Genomic DNA, 14,940 nt, shown 5'->3' on the forward strand with positions numbered 1-14,940 from the left:
AGGTGAAAAGAAGCGGCTGGCTGACTCCACATGTATTGGAGGGGACATGTGATAGTACAGATGCAGCACTGAAAATTCAAACCACTTCTGCTGCTGGTCTGCTGCTCTTCTGCCACTATAGAACTAGCACTCAGGTGTTATATTTCGGGGGATGGTGGCTAGCTCCCAAAGTGAACACAGGGAGGGTACTTAACTTAAGTGCTGCCCCAGGGAAGGGGTCGGGGGATACTGCCTTCAGACCCCCAAGATCATTTTTATATGGGCAGTCTGACTTGGGGTACTGCCCATATATTAGTGTTGCAATGCATGATAAGTAAACAGTGAAAAAAGCGAAGGAATCGGATGGAGCTGGGGCGTTTTGGACGAATACAATTTTTAGATGAAAATCTCCCCAGCCTGTGGAAGGCAGTGGAGGTGTGAAATCTGGCCCGGTCCAGAACAATAGGAGTCACAAAATCAGTTTGGAGTGGAGTGGTGGAGGAGTGGTAGAGGCGCAGTAGAGGTTTGATTTTTCAGTGCTGGATCCTAGACCGGCAAGTGGGGGGCAAATGCGCGCAACGACCAGGAAGGGGAGGGGGGAATTGGCATAACGACTAAATTGGGATGGGAGAAAAATACAGAAAAAAGGAGGAGAAAAAGTAGATAAAAAAAGAAATATCAGTCATTTCTGAAAATAAGTTACAAAAGTTAAAAAGAATTAAGAAAAAGCGTTTTGGAAAATAGCTCTTTATTTGATTATCATAAAAAAGTGTTTTCTATACAGAGATATCGACATCGGTAAATATCGGTATCGACCAGAACAGCAATATTAATATTGGTTATCGGTATCGGCCACAATTTTCACATCTGTGAATCACTATCTGGTGTGAAAGTGAAATAGGGAAATGACAAGTGTGAAGTAACTCAAATTCAGTGCCAGGCATTCTGCAGCGACAAACCGGCTCACAATCCACAATACAAACAAAAGATCCTGTGCATCATCGTTGCTGCTAGTGACGTCAAGCTGGGTAGTGAAGTCTGGGTCCGTAATCTGGGGATGCCTTTAGCGAAGGGCCATTGTCTACCTCATTACCATGCCTCATTAGGTAATGCGACGGGCTGCCCTGATTCTCTGTGGATGTAATACTCAGGTCAGGACATCACTCTGCAGATAAAGGACGATACCACGGACAGAGAGCTTAAATCTAATCCCGAATGGTACGGGTAGGACTGGGAGGAGGAAAGACACACAAAAATGTACTATGGCCCAACATTGCTCAATTGACAGGATGGCAGAGATTTGCAGTACTGTAGGTTCACACTTAATGCGTTCAGTGCATTCCTGTCCAACAGTGGTTCATTCATTTCAAATGAAGATGGCTGTTGCAATGCAGCTGTTACACGATTTGGATTTATCCTAGTCTTGCGTTGAAATCCAAGCGTAAACTCTGCTAAACATCTGCTAAACCAGATGTGTTTTGCTAGCATTCTGTTATGTTGTCATGGTGAAATTATTTCATTGGCGATTCAAAGTTGCAAAGAAAATGTATGTTGAGACAACAGCTTCCTTTTAGGCTTGATAGTGACATATTATGTGCATAATCTATTTGACTAGTTTAGTCATTTTGGTGGATTTTTCATCAGAGGGACAATAATCAATAATCAATCGATCATAATCGTCAATAATTCCGTCAACAATAACAAAAGTGTCTTCTTCTAGACATGCTAAGTGTCTTCTTCTAGACATGCTAAGTGTCTTCTTCTAGACATGCTAAGTGCAATTAGAGGTGGCATGATTAACTCACTGCACCAAAAACGAGATTGCTCGTGTTTCAAATCCAACCGTTGAGCACCAAACACGAGATATCTTGTTTTTAGATAATTTTTTCTTTTTTCCGATTTTCCCATTCTAAACACGCGTGCAGACCTGCCTGTGTCTCCCTGGCACTGCTGCCTACGTTATAATTGCAAAGACGATCGAATCCCGACAGGTGGCAGCATCGCCTACTTTTGAACTGGGTCTCTCAGTTGTCTTTCAGTGCCTCAGTGCCTCGGGTTGCAGGAATCCCCTCCCCCTCAAACTACCCCCCCCCCCCCCCCCGATGACTTTGTGAAGACACATCTATATGGTATATACCTTTGATTTGGAAATAATATAGGTTTCAGGCGAGCAACCCGAACGATTTGCGCATATGCATATAACACGTCATATCTCACGATCTAGAAAACGAGACTGGATTATTTTGAAATGGGGCGATGTTTAGTGTGGAATAGCGGACAAACTAAAGTATGTAGAAATTAACTTTGTCCCTGTTGGACTATAAATAGTGCCTGTCAAATGAGCCATACTATTGTCGCCATAGCTATAATATAGGGTTCGCAAACATCGTGAAAATGGTCAATAACGCTGGCGCCAGGGAGTAAAGATGGGAAAACAGCGTGGCAGTCAATGAGTTAAGAGACTGAAACAATTCAATTGATTACAAACAATAATTGAATTTAGATGCACCGATTAATCAATAAAATAATCGTTGGGTGAATCGATTACTTAAATAATCATTAGTAGCAGCTTTAGCGTTAATAGTCTAAAAAAAAAAGTTCACTTGTTAAGTTATAGACTAATTTCTTCATAACAATGATACTTGACCGGCTATGATCTCTTCTCACAAACATGGATGTACGTTAAAATAGTAGCAGTTTTATTGAAGTCCGTCAAGGTACTGACCCAACAGCTGTCCAAAACCCACCCAATTAGTCAAAATATTTACCAGCTACAGTAAATCTCTAAAAGTCTTTAAAATCATGGGGATTTGTGGCCTCTATGTTGCTTCCTTCAGATCAATGGGTCTCATTCCCGAACGAATTTACGACCAAAAATGTCCTCTTAGGCAGATTTCTGCCCATTTAAGACATATTAGGGCTGGTAGCTCGAGTCCCCAAATTTTCCTGAGATCAGATTTGAGCGTGGCTGAGAGCAGATTTAAGGGGAGACACTGCAGGTGAATAGGGTAAAAAAATTAACTAATAGATATCACAATGAAACTTCCACAGTTGATTACTTATATTAAGACAAGACTTTTTTGTATTACAAGTTTTCTGAAACTGTATGTTTAAATATGCAAATGAGGCATGATCTACTTAAATATGCACTAATTTGCATATAATTCCAGGACAGAAATCTGAACATTGGATAAAGCCATTTTCAAAATTATAGTTTCATTTTGTTGACATATTAGAGCCAAAGGTTATTACAGAGGGGATTTTGGATATCTCTTTTTATCACTCCATAAATCAGAAAATACTCCATTCAGTAAATTTTTATGGTAAAATTCCATATTTCGCCATGTTTTTAGGAATAAAATGTGATATAAATCAGGGTATGAATGCGATATCAACAAACCCTTCTGTAAATACCTTCAGAACATAGATATGAATAGAACTGGAAGGTTTGGTGTATGTGAGTGCTACTGAAGTGGAGATTTCTGGCTCAGAGTATGAGGAAAAACTCTTAAAACAAATTTTTGGGAAAACGCATTCAAAGTTCTGTATTGTAAAATGCCATACTTTTTTTTTTAAACAGATATTTACAAACACAATACCTAATCAAACCATTAGTAATAGACAACCTAAACACATGCCTGATAACTGAATAATAATAATAATGATGTTATTGAACTGAACAGAACGATACTATATGCTATACGAAATATAACGATAGGTTATGTAGATAACCTAGTTATATTAGTATTGGCTAAGCGTCCCGCTCTGAGCCTTACGAGATACTTCCATCTCCTGTGATACCTAATGTATCTCCCACGAACAAAAAACACATGCACCCCACCTGTATGGGGCCCCGCCCCTTATGGTGGTACCACCCATATAACCATGACTCTGGTCATGAAACACCCTTCCTCGCCAAAAACCCGTCCCAGGAAAAGACCCCTCAAGAGGGAACTCAGGGCGCGCAGAGCGGGACGCTTAGCCAATACTAATATAACTAGGTTATCTACATAACCTATCGTTATATTTCGTATAGCATCGCGTCCCGCTCTGAGCCTTACGAGATAATGGGGAAGAGCGGGCGCGAGACCCGACAGATGTACCCCCTGAGGACCCGTAAGCCCACATCAAGGGGTGCGGGGAGCCCTGTCACCCCATCCTTCCTAACGAAGGGGGGGCGCAGTCAACTCCACCTGAATGCGAACAAGAGGGAGCCAGAACCCCTTGAACACACCGTACAGGCGGAACCACGTGTGACTCAACACACTGCGGCCCATACCCATACACTCCTGCTACCCGACCAAAGGACGGGAAGCAGGAAAGGCCACAGACCCCAGAACCGCCTGGGAGACAGAACCCCCGGTCATGTCCATGAGGTAAAACCTTACAAAGGGGCCCGGTGAGGACCATGAAGCTGCAGCACAGATGTCCTCCACCGAGGCCCCACCCAGGAGAGCGGCAGAGGCAGCCACCCCACGAGTGGAGTGCGCCCTGACGCCCCCAGGGGGATCCTGCCCAGCCAACGTGTAGCAGAGGGCAATACCCTCGCACAACCAATGGGACAGGCGCTGCTTCGACAGTGCCTTACCAGCACGAGCCCCACCGTAACAGACAAAAAGCTGGTCGGTAACCCTGAAGTCCTGAGTACGGCTGAGGTAAAACCCCAAAGCACGGACTGGACATGACAGGTGAAGGCCCGCATCTAACTCACTAGCGTGAGGAGGAGGACGAAAAGCCTGAACCACAATATCCCGGGAGCGGAAAGAACTCCGGATATTCGTAGGCACGAAAGCAGGATTAGGTCGCAGAGTGGCACCGCAATCGGTCCGAAAAGACAGGCACTCTGGACGTACCGAGAGAGCACAGAGCTCACCCACGCGTTTAGCGGAAGTGACAGCCAGTAGGAACGCGGTCTTGAAAGACAGCCGTCCCAACGGCGCCTGCTCGAGCGGCTCAAACGGGGCCAAGGACAACCGACCGAGGACCAATTGAAGATCCCAAGTCGGAGCCAAGGAGCGTTGCACCGGCTTAACGCGTCGAGCGCCAAGCAGGAAACGCTTCACAAGAGGGTGGCTGAACAAGACATCCCCCTCAAATCCCTCATGATAGGAGGATATAGCTGCTGCATATACCCTCACTGTCGAAGCCGACAGACTATCAAGGAGAGACTAGAGATAACCCAGAACAGCATCCAGGGGGCAGGAGACTGGGTCCCAGCCCCCCCCCTTACACCATTCTTGGAACGCACGCCACCTGCCCGCGTAAACCGCGACAGTGGAGGGAGCATGCGCACACCGGATGGTATCAACCACTGCGGGATCCATCCTCTCCAGACTCACCCTCCCACCAGCCACACCACCAGGCGTTGACCCAACACCGGAGGCTGGACAAGCACTCCGTTGTGCTGCGAGAGGGCCGTCGCTGACCACGGAATGACCCAAGGAGGAGCGACCAGAAGCTGGATTAAGACCGGGAACCACACTGACGTGCCCCGGTCCGGCGCGACCAGGATCACCGTCCTGCGCTCCCTCCGTATCCGCTCCAACAGCTGACTCAACAGCTGTACAGGAGGGAAGGCGTACAGAAGACCGGGCGGCCACGGAAAGGTCGAGAAGGCATCCACCCCCAAGGGGGGATGATCCGCTCGACTGAGCGAGAACCACAAGGGGCACTTGTGAGAACGTCGGCACGCAAACAGATCTACCGAGGCCTCCCCGAACCGATCCCAGATCTGTCTGACTATGTCGGGGCGGAGTTCCCACTCGTCGCGACGAGGACCGCCCCGAGACATTATATCCGCCGCCACATTTTCCGTACCAGGAACGTGGAGCGCCCGCAGACTGCGCAGCCTGCGGGATGCCCATAGCAACAGTTCGCGCGCCACCCGGAGCAGGCGGGCGGAACGAGTCCCACCCTGCCTGTTGATATACGCCGCCGCCGTCACATTGTCCGTCCTGATCAAAACATGTTCGCCTACCACCAGGTGGCCGAGCCGTTTGAGGACCAGGAGGACCGCCTTCAACTCCAACACATTGATATGCAGGACAGCTGGGTCGGCATGACCCGTCCAGCTGCCCCCCACTGCGTGGGTCCGAAACGCCCCTCCCCAACCTGTGAGAGAGGCGTCGGTGAAAACCGTGACGTGGGAGCCACTGCTGCCCATGGGGACCCCAGCGGAGAGGATACCCAGCCTCCCCCAGTGGGCGAGATCCCCCCATATCGACAAAGGAACCGTCAACCGTCTCCCTTTGCCCCACACCGGATCTATTCTCAAAGAGAGAAACCACCTCTGTATCCGCCTCATAAAGAGGAGGCCAAGAGGAACCACCGTGTGGGCCGCCGACATAAGGCCCAGCAGACGCATCACCTGCAGCGCCGTAACCGTCCCTCGCAGACGGAAACCCCCGAGCGCGTGACGGAGATCCCCCCGACGCTGCTCCGAGAGGGTCGCAAGCATGGGCTTCGACCTCAATGTCAAGCCCAAGTACTCCACCTGTTGACTGGGAAGAGGGGTACTCTTCTTCCAATTCACAGCAAAACCCAGGCTGGTGAGGAATTCCACCACCAGTCGAGTATGAGACCTGGCAACCTCCTCTGAACGGCTGAGGAGCAGAATGTCGTCGAGATAGAACAGAACTCGTATCCCCCGACGACGTAAAGGCCCCAGAGCAGCCGCCACGCACTTGGTGAATGTGCGGGGAGCCAGAGAATAACCGAACGGCATTCTGTGGTACTCGTACGCTACGCCCTGAAAAAGGAACCGTAGGAACTTCCTGTGAGGAGGGAAAATGGGTATGTGAAAATACGCATCCTTCAGGTCTATGGAGGTGAACCAGTCCCCCCTCCTGACAGCAAGCAGAAGGAGTCGGACGGTCAACATCCTGAACGGTCTCACTACAATCAACCGATTGAACATGGACAGATTCAGTATAGGTCTGACCCCCCCAGTTTTCTTGGGCACCAGAAAATAACGGGAGTAGACGCCTGACATTGCGTCCTCTCTCGGGACCACAACGACGGCCTGCTTCGCCAACAGAGATTGAATCTCGTCGGCCAGGGCTGTCACCGCGCCCGACCCTAACAATAGGGTCGGCACCAAACCTGAGAACGGAGGATGGGGCCGCGCAAACTGCAAAACCAGCCCCGCCTCTAACGTTCTCCTCATCCACCGATTCAAGGGACATTCCCGTCGCCATATGTGAATATAATCCCACAGCGCCCCCGCCGTCAACTGACGCTGGGCCGCAAGGAACAGCAGATAATTGGCCCGGTCCCCCCCGTCGTGCAAAGCACCCAAGGGGGGACCCCGACAGAAAGGGCCGGTTTGATACGGGAGGAGCGGTCATCAAACTTGTGGACACACACTCACCCCCTGAACACCCCTCCAGCACACGCTGAGGAGCCGTTCCGCAGCCAGACACGCAAGGCCTGAGGACCCCATGGGCTCCTACACGCCGAAGCCCTGCAGTGATATTGCTACCACTCAAATCACGCCAGCCTCTCCTTTGCAGACCACTGCCGGTTTGACGGGAGTGGGAGGCAACAGCGCGATACCCCGCCTGGCGAGGGCGAAGCCGGGGTAACCCCTGCTGAGCATTCAACAGAAGAGGCACCGAGTCCCCCTGCTGACCACTGGAGCTAGTGGCAGCTGCAACACCAGGTTCCACCCACCCACAACCTGCGGTGTAGGAACCACGCGACGACGGAACATTCTCACGGACAGACCCAGGCTCAGCCATCAACTGGGTGTCAGCCCCTGTCTCCATGAGAAGCGAAGAATGGGGCCGCATACGCTTCAAAGAAGGTTCGCGGCCCGCAGCCAAAGGAGAACGCTCAAAGCCCCGCTTCTGGGGATACCAGAGAGAGGACTGAACGGGGAGCGGGCTGCTCGCGGCAAAATGACGACGGGGTGGTTTACCAACCCCGAAATCACCCAAAATGGCCGATCCCTCGGCCGCCAAGACTGTCGGCCTTGCGAAACCCTGTCGATTCTCCAACCAGGGCACCACTGGCGGGGGAAACATGGCCGCCTGTCGAGGATCTCGCCACAGTCGTTGACGAGACCGTGCTCCCACCCCTGGCTGCACAGCGTGAGGCGGTGTAGGACCCGAATCAAAAACCGCCTGCGCCTCCACAGAACGCCCAAAAAGACTATCTGTGGAAAAAGGAGTCGTGAGGAGAGAAAACCTATCCTCTTCCCCAAGAGGAGACTGCTCCAACCAAAGATGCCTAACAACCAAAGTCGATAGCATCCGAATCCTCCCCGCAGTTATAGCTTGCGACTGAGTCAAGATCTCTATAACACCACAAACATGAATCACGTTCATAGTGTCGGTTGGACCCAAAGACCTACAACCCGACGCCATCTTGGATAGGAAAGTAGCCAGCTGAGCCACAACACTGGCCGCCGCTAAATGCCATCCTGCAGCAGTATACCACTCATTCGTCCATACTGCCACCCTCCGAGCCGACATGCTATCAAGCAACGGCCGGGCGGAACGTCGTTCATCCCCGCCTGGGCACAAAAAAGAAGCTACCTGGCTACTTAGCCAAGGTACCCCCGGGCTGCACCCCGTCGTCAGCCCCTTCACCCGCAAAAAAGGTAAATAGAGCTCAGCGAACCCCCCCACACCCACCACCGACTGACCTTCATCAATGAAGGTGGCAAGAGGAGGGAAAAGCGGAATCCCGCGGCGGGGATTATTAGACATTCCAGCGTCAACATCAGCGTTAGCAGAAAAAGCAGCAGTAGCATTAGCATTAGCAGTAGCAGTAGCATTAGCGTCAACAGCATGTTCCAGGATCGCCAAGACATCGCCCACTACAGTGGAACGATCGCCAAGCCGCCCCGGCCCTGGTGCCGAAACATACTCCACAGCACGACCAACACCGACATTGACGCCTACTGACACAGACCTCACCTTTGTACAAGCCGACCCGTTAGCCAAACCTTGTACGCTGCCCCTCGGTCCGTCGCCGTCAGCCGAGGAACCACCAGCATAGGTCTGCGTCGTCGAAACAAGCTCCGGAGAATCCAGGGAAACACAATCCTCCGGTAAGCCCTCAACATTATTAATCTTCCTTAATCTTTTCATTCCGCTAGCTCGTATGGTGCAAGCATCCAGTACGCTGGGACGAAAATAGAGGAAGGGTGTTTCATGACCAGAGTCATGGTTATATGGGTGGTACCACCATAAGGGGCGGGGCCCCATAGAGGTGGGGTGCATGTGTTTTTTGTTCGTGGGAGATACATTAGGTATCACAGGAGATGGAAGTATCTCGTAAGGCTCAGAGCGGGACGCGATGCTATACGAAATATAACTACACACAGGCTACAAACAGTGTAGTACAGTGTAGTACCCCCTAATAGGCAAACTATATTTGAATAGATATCACTATGAAACTTTCCCAATTTGTTATGTACATATAAACTAAGAAAAAATATATTGCAAGTTTTCTGAAATGTATGTTTATATATGCAAATGAGGCACTTCCCCATTAAATATGTATACATTTATGGATGCAATAAGGCAAAATGATGTAAAATAAACAACTAAATGTGTGTTATTGACGTTTTATTGTCACTAGTTTCATAGAAGACATGTTTAGGAAGCAAAATATAACAAAATCTCAAAATCAACAAAAAAAGTATATTTGACTATTCACCTGCAGTGTCTCGCCTTAAGAGTGCTGAGGAGCACACTTATGATTGATTGACTAATTGAAAATGTTAGTAACTTGACAGACTGTGTTCTCATAGTGATTCCTTCATGTTAACGCTACAGGCCTCCTTGGAATTAATTACTTAATCATAATTAAAATAAATATGACAATATTTGTACGATAAGAAATTACGCATTTGATGTCGGAAAAATAAATAATATGGATTCATCTGATCACAGGGCAGCTGCTTAACCATATCTGAACCAGCTATTTTGGACAAATGTATAATTACTTTAATTACTCAGATATTCAAAGTAAACACAATAATTAATAATTATTTAATGCCTTCTGTGGAATTTGTATTTCTTATTTGTTACACATCTGTTTTAATGATTAATTATATACATTTGAAAGAATGCAGGTCAACATGCAATATATCCCAATGATTGGTATACAATGGGACAGACCTTTGTTTGATTGATTGATTGAAAACTTTATTAACATATTGCAGAATGGGTACAGTACAGTACAGCTCAATTACATACAACTGCTAAGGGGATGCAGACCAGAGAAAGACTTTCGTCTTGTTTACATCAGGGTCCCCCATTTTCAATTCATCATAACATATATGACACACGACATACAGATAGACAGTACTGCTACATCTATACATTTATGACATACCAGATTTGCAAATACAGTACTGTTTGTGATACAAAAATAGTACAGAAAAGAGAGTGTATACATTTGACATAGAAACTGGTGGAGGAGGTTGGGTGGGGTTGGGATGGTGGGGGGGGGGGGCTGTACATTGGAGGTGGTTGGGTGGGGGGGGGGTGGGTAGGAGGGGTGGGTGGGGGACACTGTACAAACAAAACTGTACATTGGAATATTGACAAAACCATACTTGGTCATTTACTGTACATTGAAGGGGGTTGATAGAGCTATAAACCTGCATTCCTTCGAATATATCATTAATCAATTAAACTTATATTGAAATTAGGGCTGCAATGATTAGTCGACATAATCGACGATGTCGATTATAAAAAAATCGTTGACGAGAAATTGTTGCGTCGATTAGTCATAAAAAAAAAAAAAAAAAAATGATTTCGTTTTTTTTTTTTTTTTGCACTACCTATCTTTGTGAGAGTGGCTTCTCAGGGTTCCAGACAACATCATAACATGATGATCCCATAGCAAATTTTGGACATTGAAAACATTGTTCCCCTGCAGGAGATGATGATCAGACTAGACACACAATACATTACACACGCACTCCTCTCACTCACACACAGCGATCAGAGTAAGACACACACATACACACTCCTCTCACTCACACACAGCGATCAGAGTAAGACACACACACATACACACTCCTCTCACTCACACACAGCGATCAGAGTAAGACACACACACATTCACACTCCTCTCTCTCACACACAGCGATCAGAGTAAGACACACACACATTCACACTCCTCTCACTCACACACAGCGATCAGAGTAAGACACACACACCAGCGTTTCCGTTAGCCGGTAATTACCGGTATTTGACCGCCAAAATCTGTTTAAGTCCGACATATTTAATATCTCCGGTCTTAATGTCCGGTGAAAATAATTCCCTGAGTCTAAGCAAATTAAATAGCCTATGCGATGAACGAAACGATCATTACATTTGTTTCCTCGTTGCTTCTAATAATGACAACGACGTCGTCAGCGAGAGCTTAGTGCTGGGTGTGCGAGTGCATGTGAAGCTGCAGAGCCAGAGAGGCAACAGCACAATGCAGTATTCCAGCAGTACTCCAATTCAGCCATTTTCAGCCAATGTTGGGTGGGGGGCGCTGCTGTGCGGTTCCCAGAAAAGAGCCAATAACAGCTAAATCAGCTTCTCTGCAGCGCCATACTCTTTGCAAATAAGTCGTTGCGAGGTGGAGAGAGTCGTCACGCAAACCACGATAATGTTGCCGTCTCTCTGCTTTCTCAGTTCTTCGCTTGATATAATTAATACAAATGTCCAATATAACGGAATTCGTTAGCTCATAAAAATGTGATTATAACAGACTGCTGTTTAGTGTCGGACCGACTGCCCACAGATACGCGGTCTATTTTATTTCAAGTCAGCAGCAGCACGGAGTATCGAGGGACTTATTTTATTTGGAATATATTAATTAATGACTGTATACGCAAAAGTAGCCTAGTTTTAAGTAATAATATTATAAATCTACATGCCTTGAGGATGACATTCTTTATATAGCCTGCCTATCAATTGTTTTAAAACTCAATAAACTATGACCGGAATTAATCTCATTTGTCCGGTAGATTGAAATCTTGCAGGTCACGGAGACCGGCAACAATTTTTTCTAACGGAAACCCTGACACACACATACACAAATTACACAGTACACACCTCTCACTCACACAGCGATCAGAGTAAGACACACACAAATTACACAGTACACACACTCCTCTCACTCACACAGCGATCAGAGTAAGACACACACACATACACTAAGGCTGAGCCCGAACGTTCGAACGTTCGAACGTTCGTTCGTTAAGCTGACATTCGGACTTTAATTAATGGGTTCGAACGTTCGGTGAAAAAAAATAAAGCAGGCGTAACAACGGTGAGGCGATGTGAAGCGGCGCGTCCCCCGAGTCGCTCGGCTCAACCAGTATGGTCTCTGCCGGGCTGTTGCTGGATACTCAACCAGAGCTCTAGTCTCAACCAATGCAATAGAACAATTTTGATTGAATGACAGGTGATTCTGCCAATTACGTCACACCGCTTGCACCCGCCTCTGCTGTTACCACCAATCGGCAAGCGTTTATTATTTTTTTTACTTCCGGCAATGCTGCCATTGATCTGCTTGAGAGAAGCATTAACGTAGCGTTAGCTCCCCGCCGAGGAAGTAAAAGTCGTAACAACTTTCCATAGGTGAACCTGCGGAAGGATCATTAATGCATACCAGCCTTTTTCGGCCACGGAGCACGAGCTTCATGGCGGGAGGTGGTTGCGTTGGAAACAACTCTGGCCGAGGCGGCAGGCGTGTTGGGAGCCCGGCGGGACCCCCGCGCCGGTGTCTCTCTGTCTCTCTGCCGTCCCCGGTTCAGAGGTAGACGGTGGAAGGAGCCGAGGCGCGCGCCTCTCTCCTTCCCGTCGACCAAGAGTGAATACCTGTTATTGAACGTGTAACACTAACTATATAACGTTAAAATGCCACAAAACGAATGCATTTGTTTATCTAGCCCCTTACGTGACTGCGGTGTGCAAGGGCTATTGTTTATCATAAGTAGGAACTTTATGCAGTACTCAGTAGCTTGTTTATTTTCTTCTGAGTGCTTTGTTTAATTACATGTTTACATGAACAGCCACCACTGTAAACAACATGTTTTTTCAACAATAGATTATGCAATGCCGCCCTCCGTAGGATCTATAATAATAATAAAAAAAAAATTATATACAAAAAAAAAAGTAATAAAAAAAATTTTATTAAAAAATTTACAAAAAACTAACGTTCGAACGTTCGTTCGATAAACCCTGGCGAACGTTCAAACCCTAAAAACAGGGTTCGGGCTCAGCCTTAACATACACACACACACGGACTCCTCTCACACACAGCAAACAAAAGTTATTTAAAGTACACTTCCACTTTAATTTGTATTATTTAATTTATTTATCTTGTTATGAGTGATTGCTGTATTGTTCTTCAAATACATTTTCATTTAAAGTGGCTTAAAGATCCAAATTCAAATGTTTCATGAGTAATTATTTTAATTTGCTATGGGATCATCATGTTATGATGTTGTTGTTTGGTCCTGACAAGAGTCTCAAAGTCTGGGGTGATGGTAGACAAGCAACTCTGAGGTCATGCTCAATGTCCAATCTGTTCCTCTGCTCTGTCTTCAGCTGGACCAGAGCTGAGAAGCCACTTTCACCAAGATAGGTAAAAAAAAAAAAAAAAAAAAAATCCTTTTTTTTTCTTTTTTTTTTCTTTTTTTTGTTGTTGTTTACATTGGTTTTCGACTAATCGAAAAAATTATCGGCAGATTAGTTGACTACCAAATTAGTCATTAGTTGCAGCCCTAATTGAAATACACTATATAGCCTATACACCAACACTGAAATGACAGTGGATAAATAAATAAATAAGAACTAAAGCTAATCACATGAAAATAGACTGCATTGATATTCCATAAAGTCTTGTGTGCGCCAGTATGGCCTACATGTCTAATGAACAGTATAGGCTTAATATATTCTAGTTACTTGTTTCATTAGGATTTAGTAGATACTATATATATGCTATGCCTCTGCCCTACGTACAGTATAAGTACAGACTGTACCTATACTGTACGTAGGGCAGAGCATATAGTATCTACTAAATCCTAATGCAACAAGTCATTAATGGAATAATAAGCCTATACTGCGTTCATTCATTACGCCGTAGGCTACAGTATACTGCGCGCGCGCGTGTGTGCGCTGCAGCAGGTGTACCACGAGCTGTAATATATATGATGACAATACATTAATCTAATCTCATTTCGATGGGTCGCGCAAGACTCGCAAGGCACTTTCGCATCCATTTCCACACAGCTGCGTCACTACTTTGCCTTACAAGGAGCTCTAGAGGCGTTGTTTTGCATGCAAATGACCTGAACGGGAACGCGCTTTCGAGTTTAAGACATAATGCCATTCTCCAAGCAGATATCAGATCATATCACAGGTGCGACCGTTTGAGCCACTTAAGACATATTACCAGCACGTTCGGGACTCAGAGTGAACTTGTCATTGATTCTGTCTCAGTCGGTTCCAAGATAAGTCTTCCAAGAGAACTCTTGGAAAAACTTTGGAGAATGAGACCCAATGTTACTAACAAAGGCCATAGAGGTGTGTAGAGTGAAATTCAGAGTCAACAAGCACGAAACCTTCCAAATCCACGGTGCAATTACGTTTAGGAGGAGCCCGATGATTGCATCAGTGTGAAAGTAGGTGGCTACACTTGCTAGCTAATGACTGACAAACTGGCGAGGATACAAACACTGATAGGATACTACATTGCGTCTTATCAATCGAAGCATTCATTAAGCATTCATTAATAATTTTGTGTTCTGTTCAAGCCAAGCCCACCAGCAAGCATTTCGCTAGATGACAAAGCGGTTTCACTCTGTTGAGAGGCAGCTAACACTAGCTGTGTAGCCAGTTAGCTTTGAAATACCTCCGGCACCCTGGCCACAGTGAGCTCTGAAGATCCGAAATGATGCTGTCAGCCTTGATGTGGGAAACATCACCCTGCTTCGTTGAC

The sequence above is a fragment of the Notolepis coatsorum genome (genome assembly GCF_963971535.1).
Source record: "Notolepis coatsorum genome assembly, chromosome: 3".
NCBI lineage: Eukaryota > Metazoa > Chordata > Actinopteri > Aulopiformes > Paralepididae > Notolepis > Notolepis coatsorum.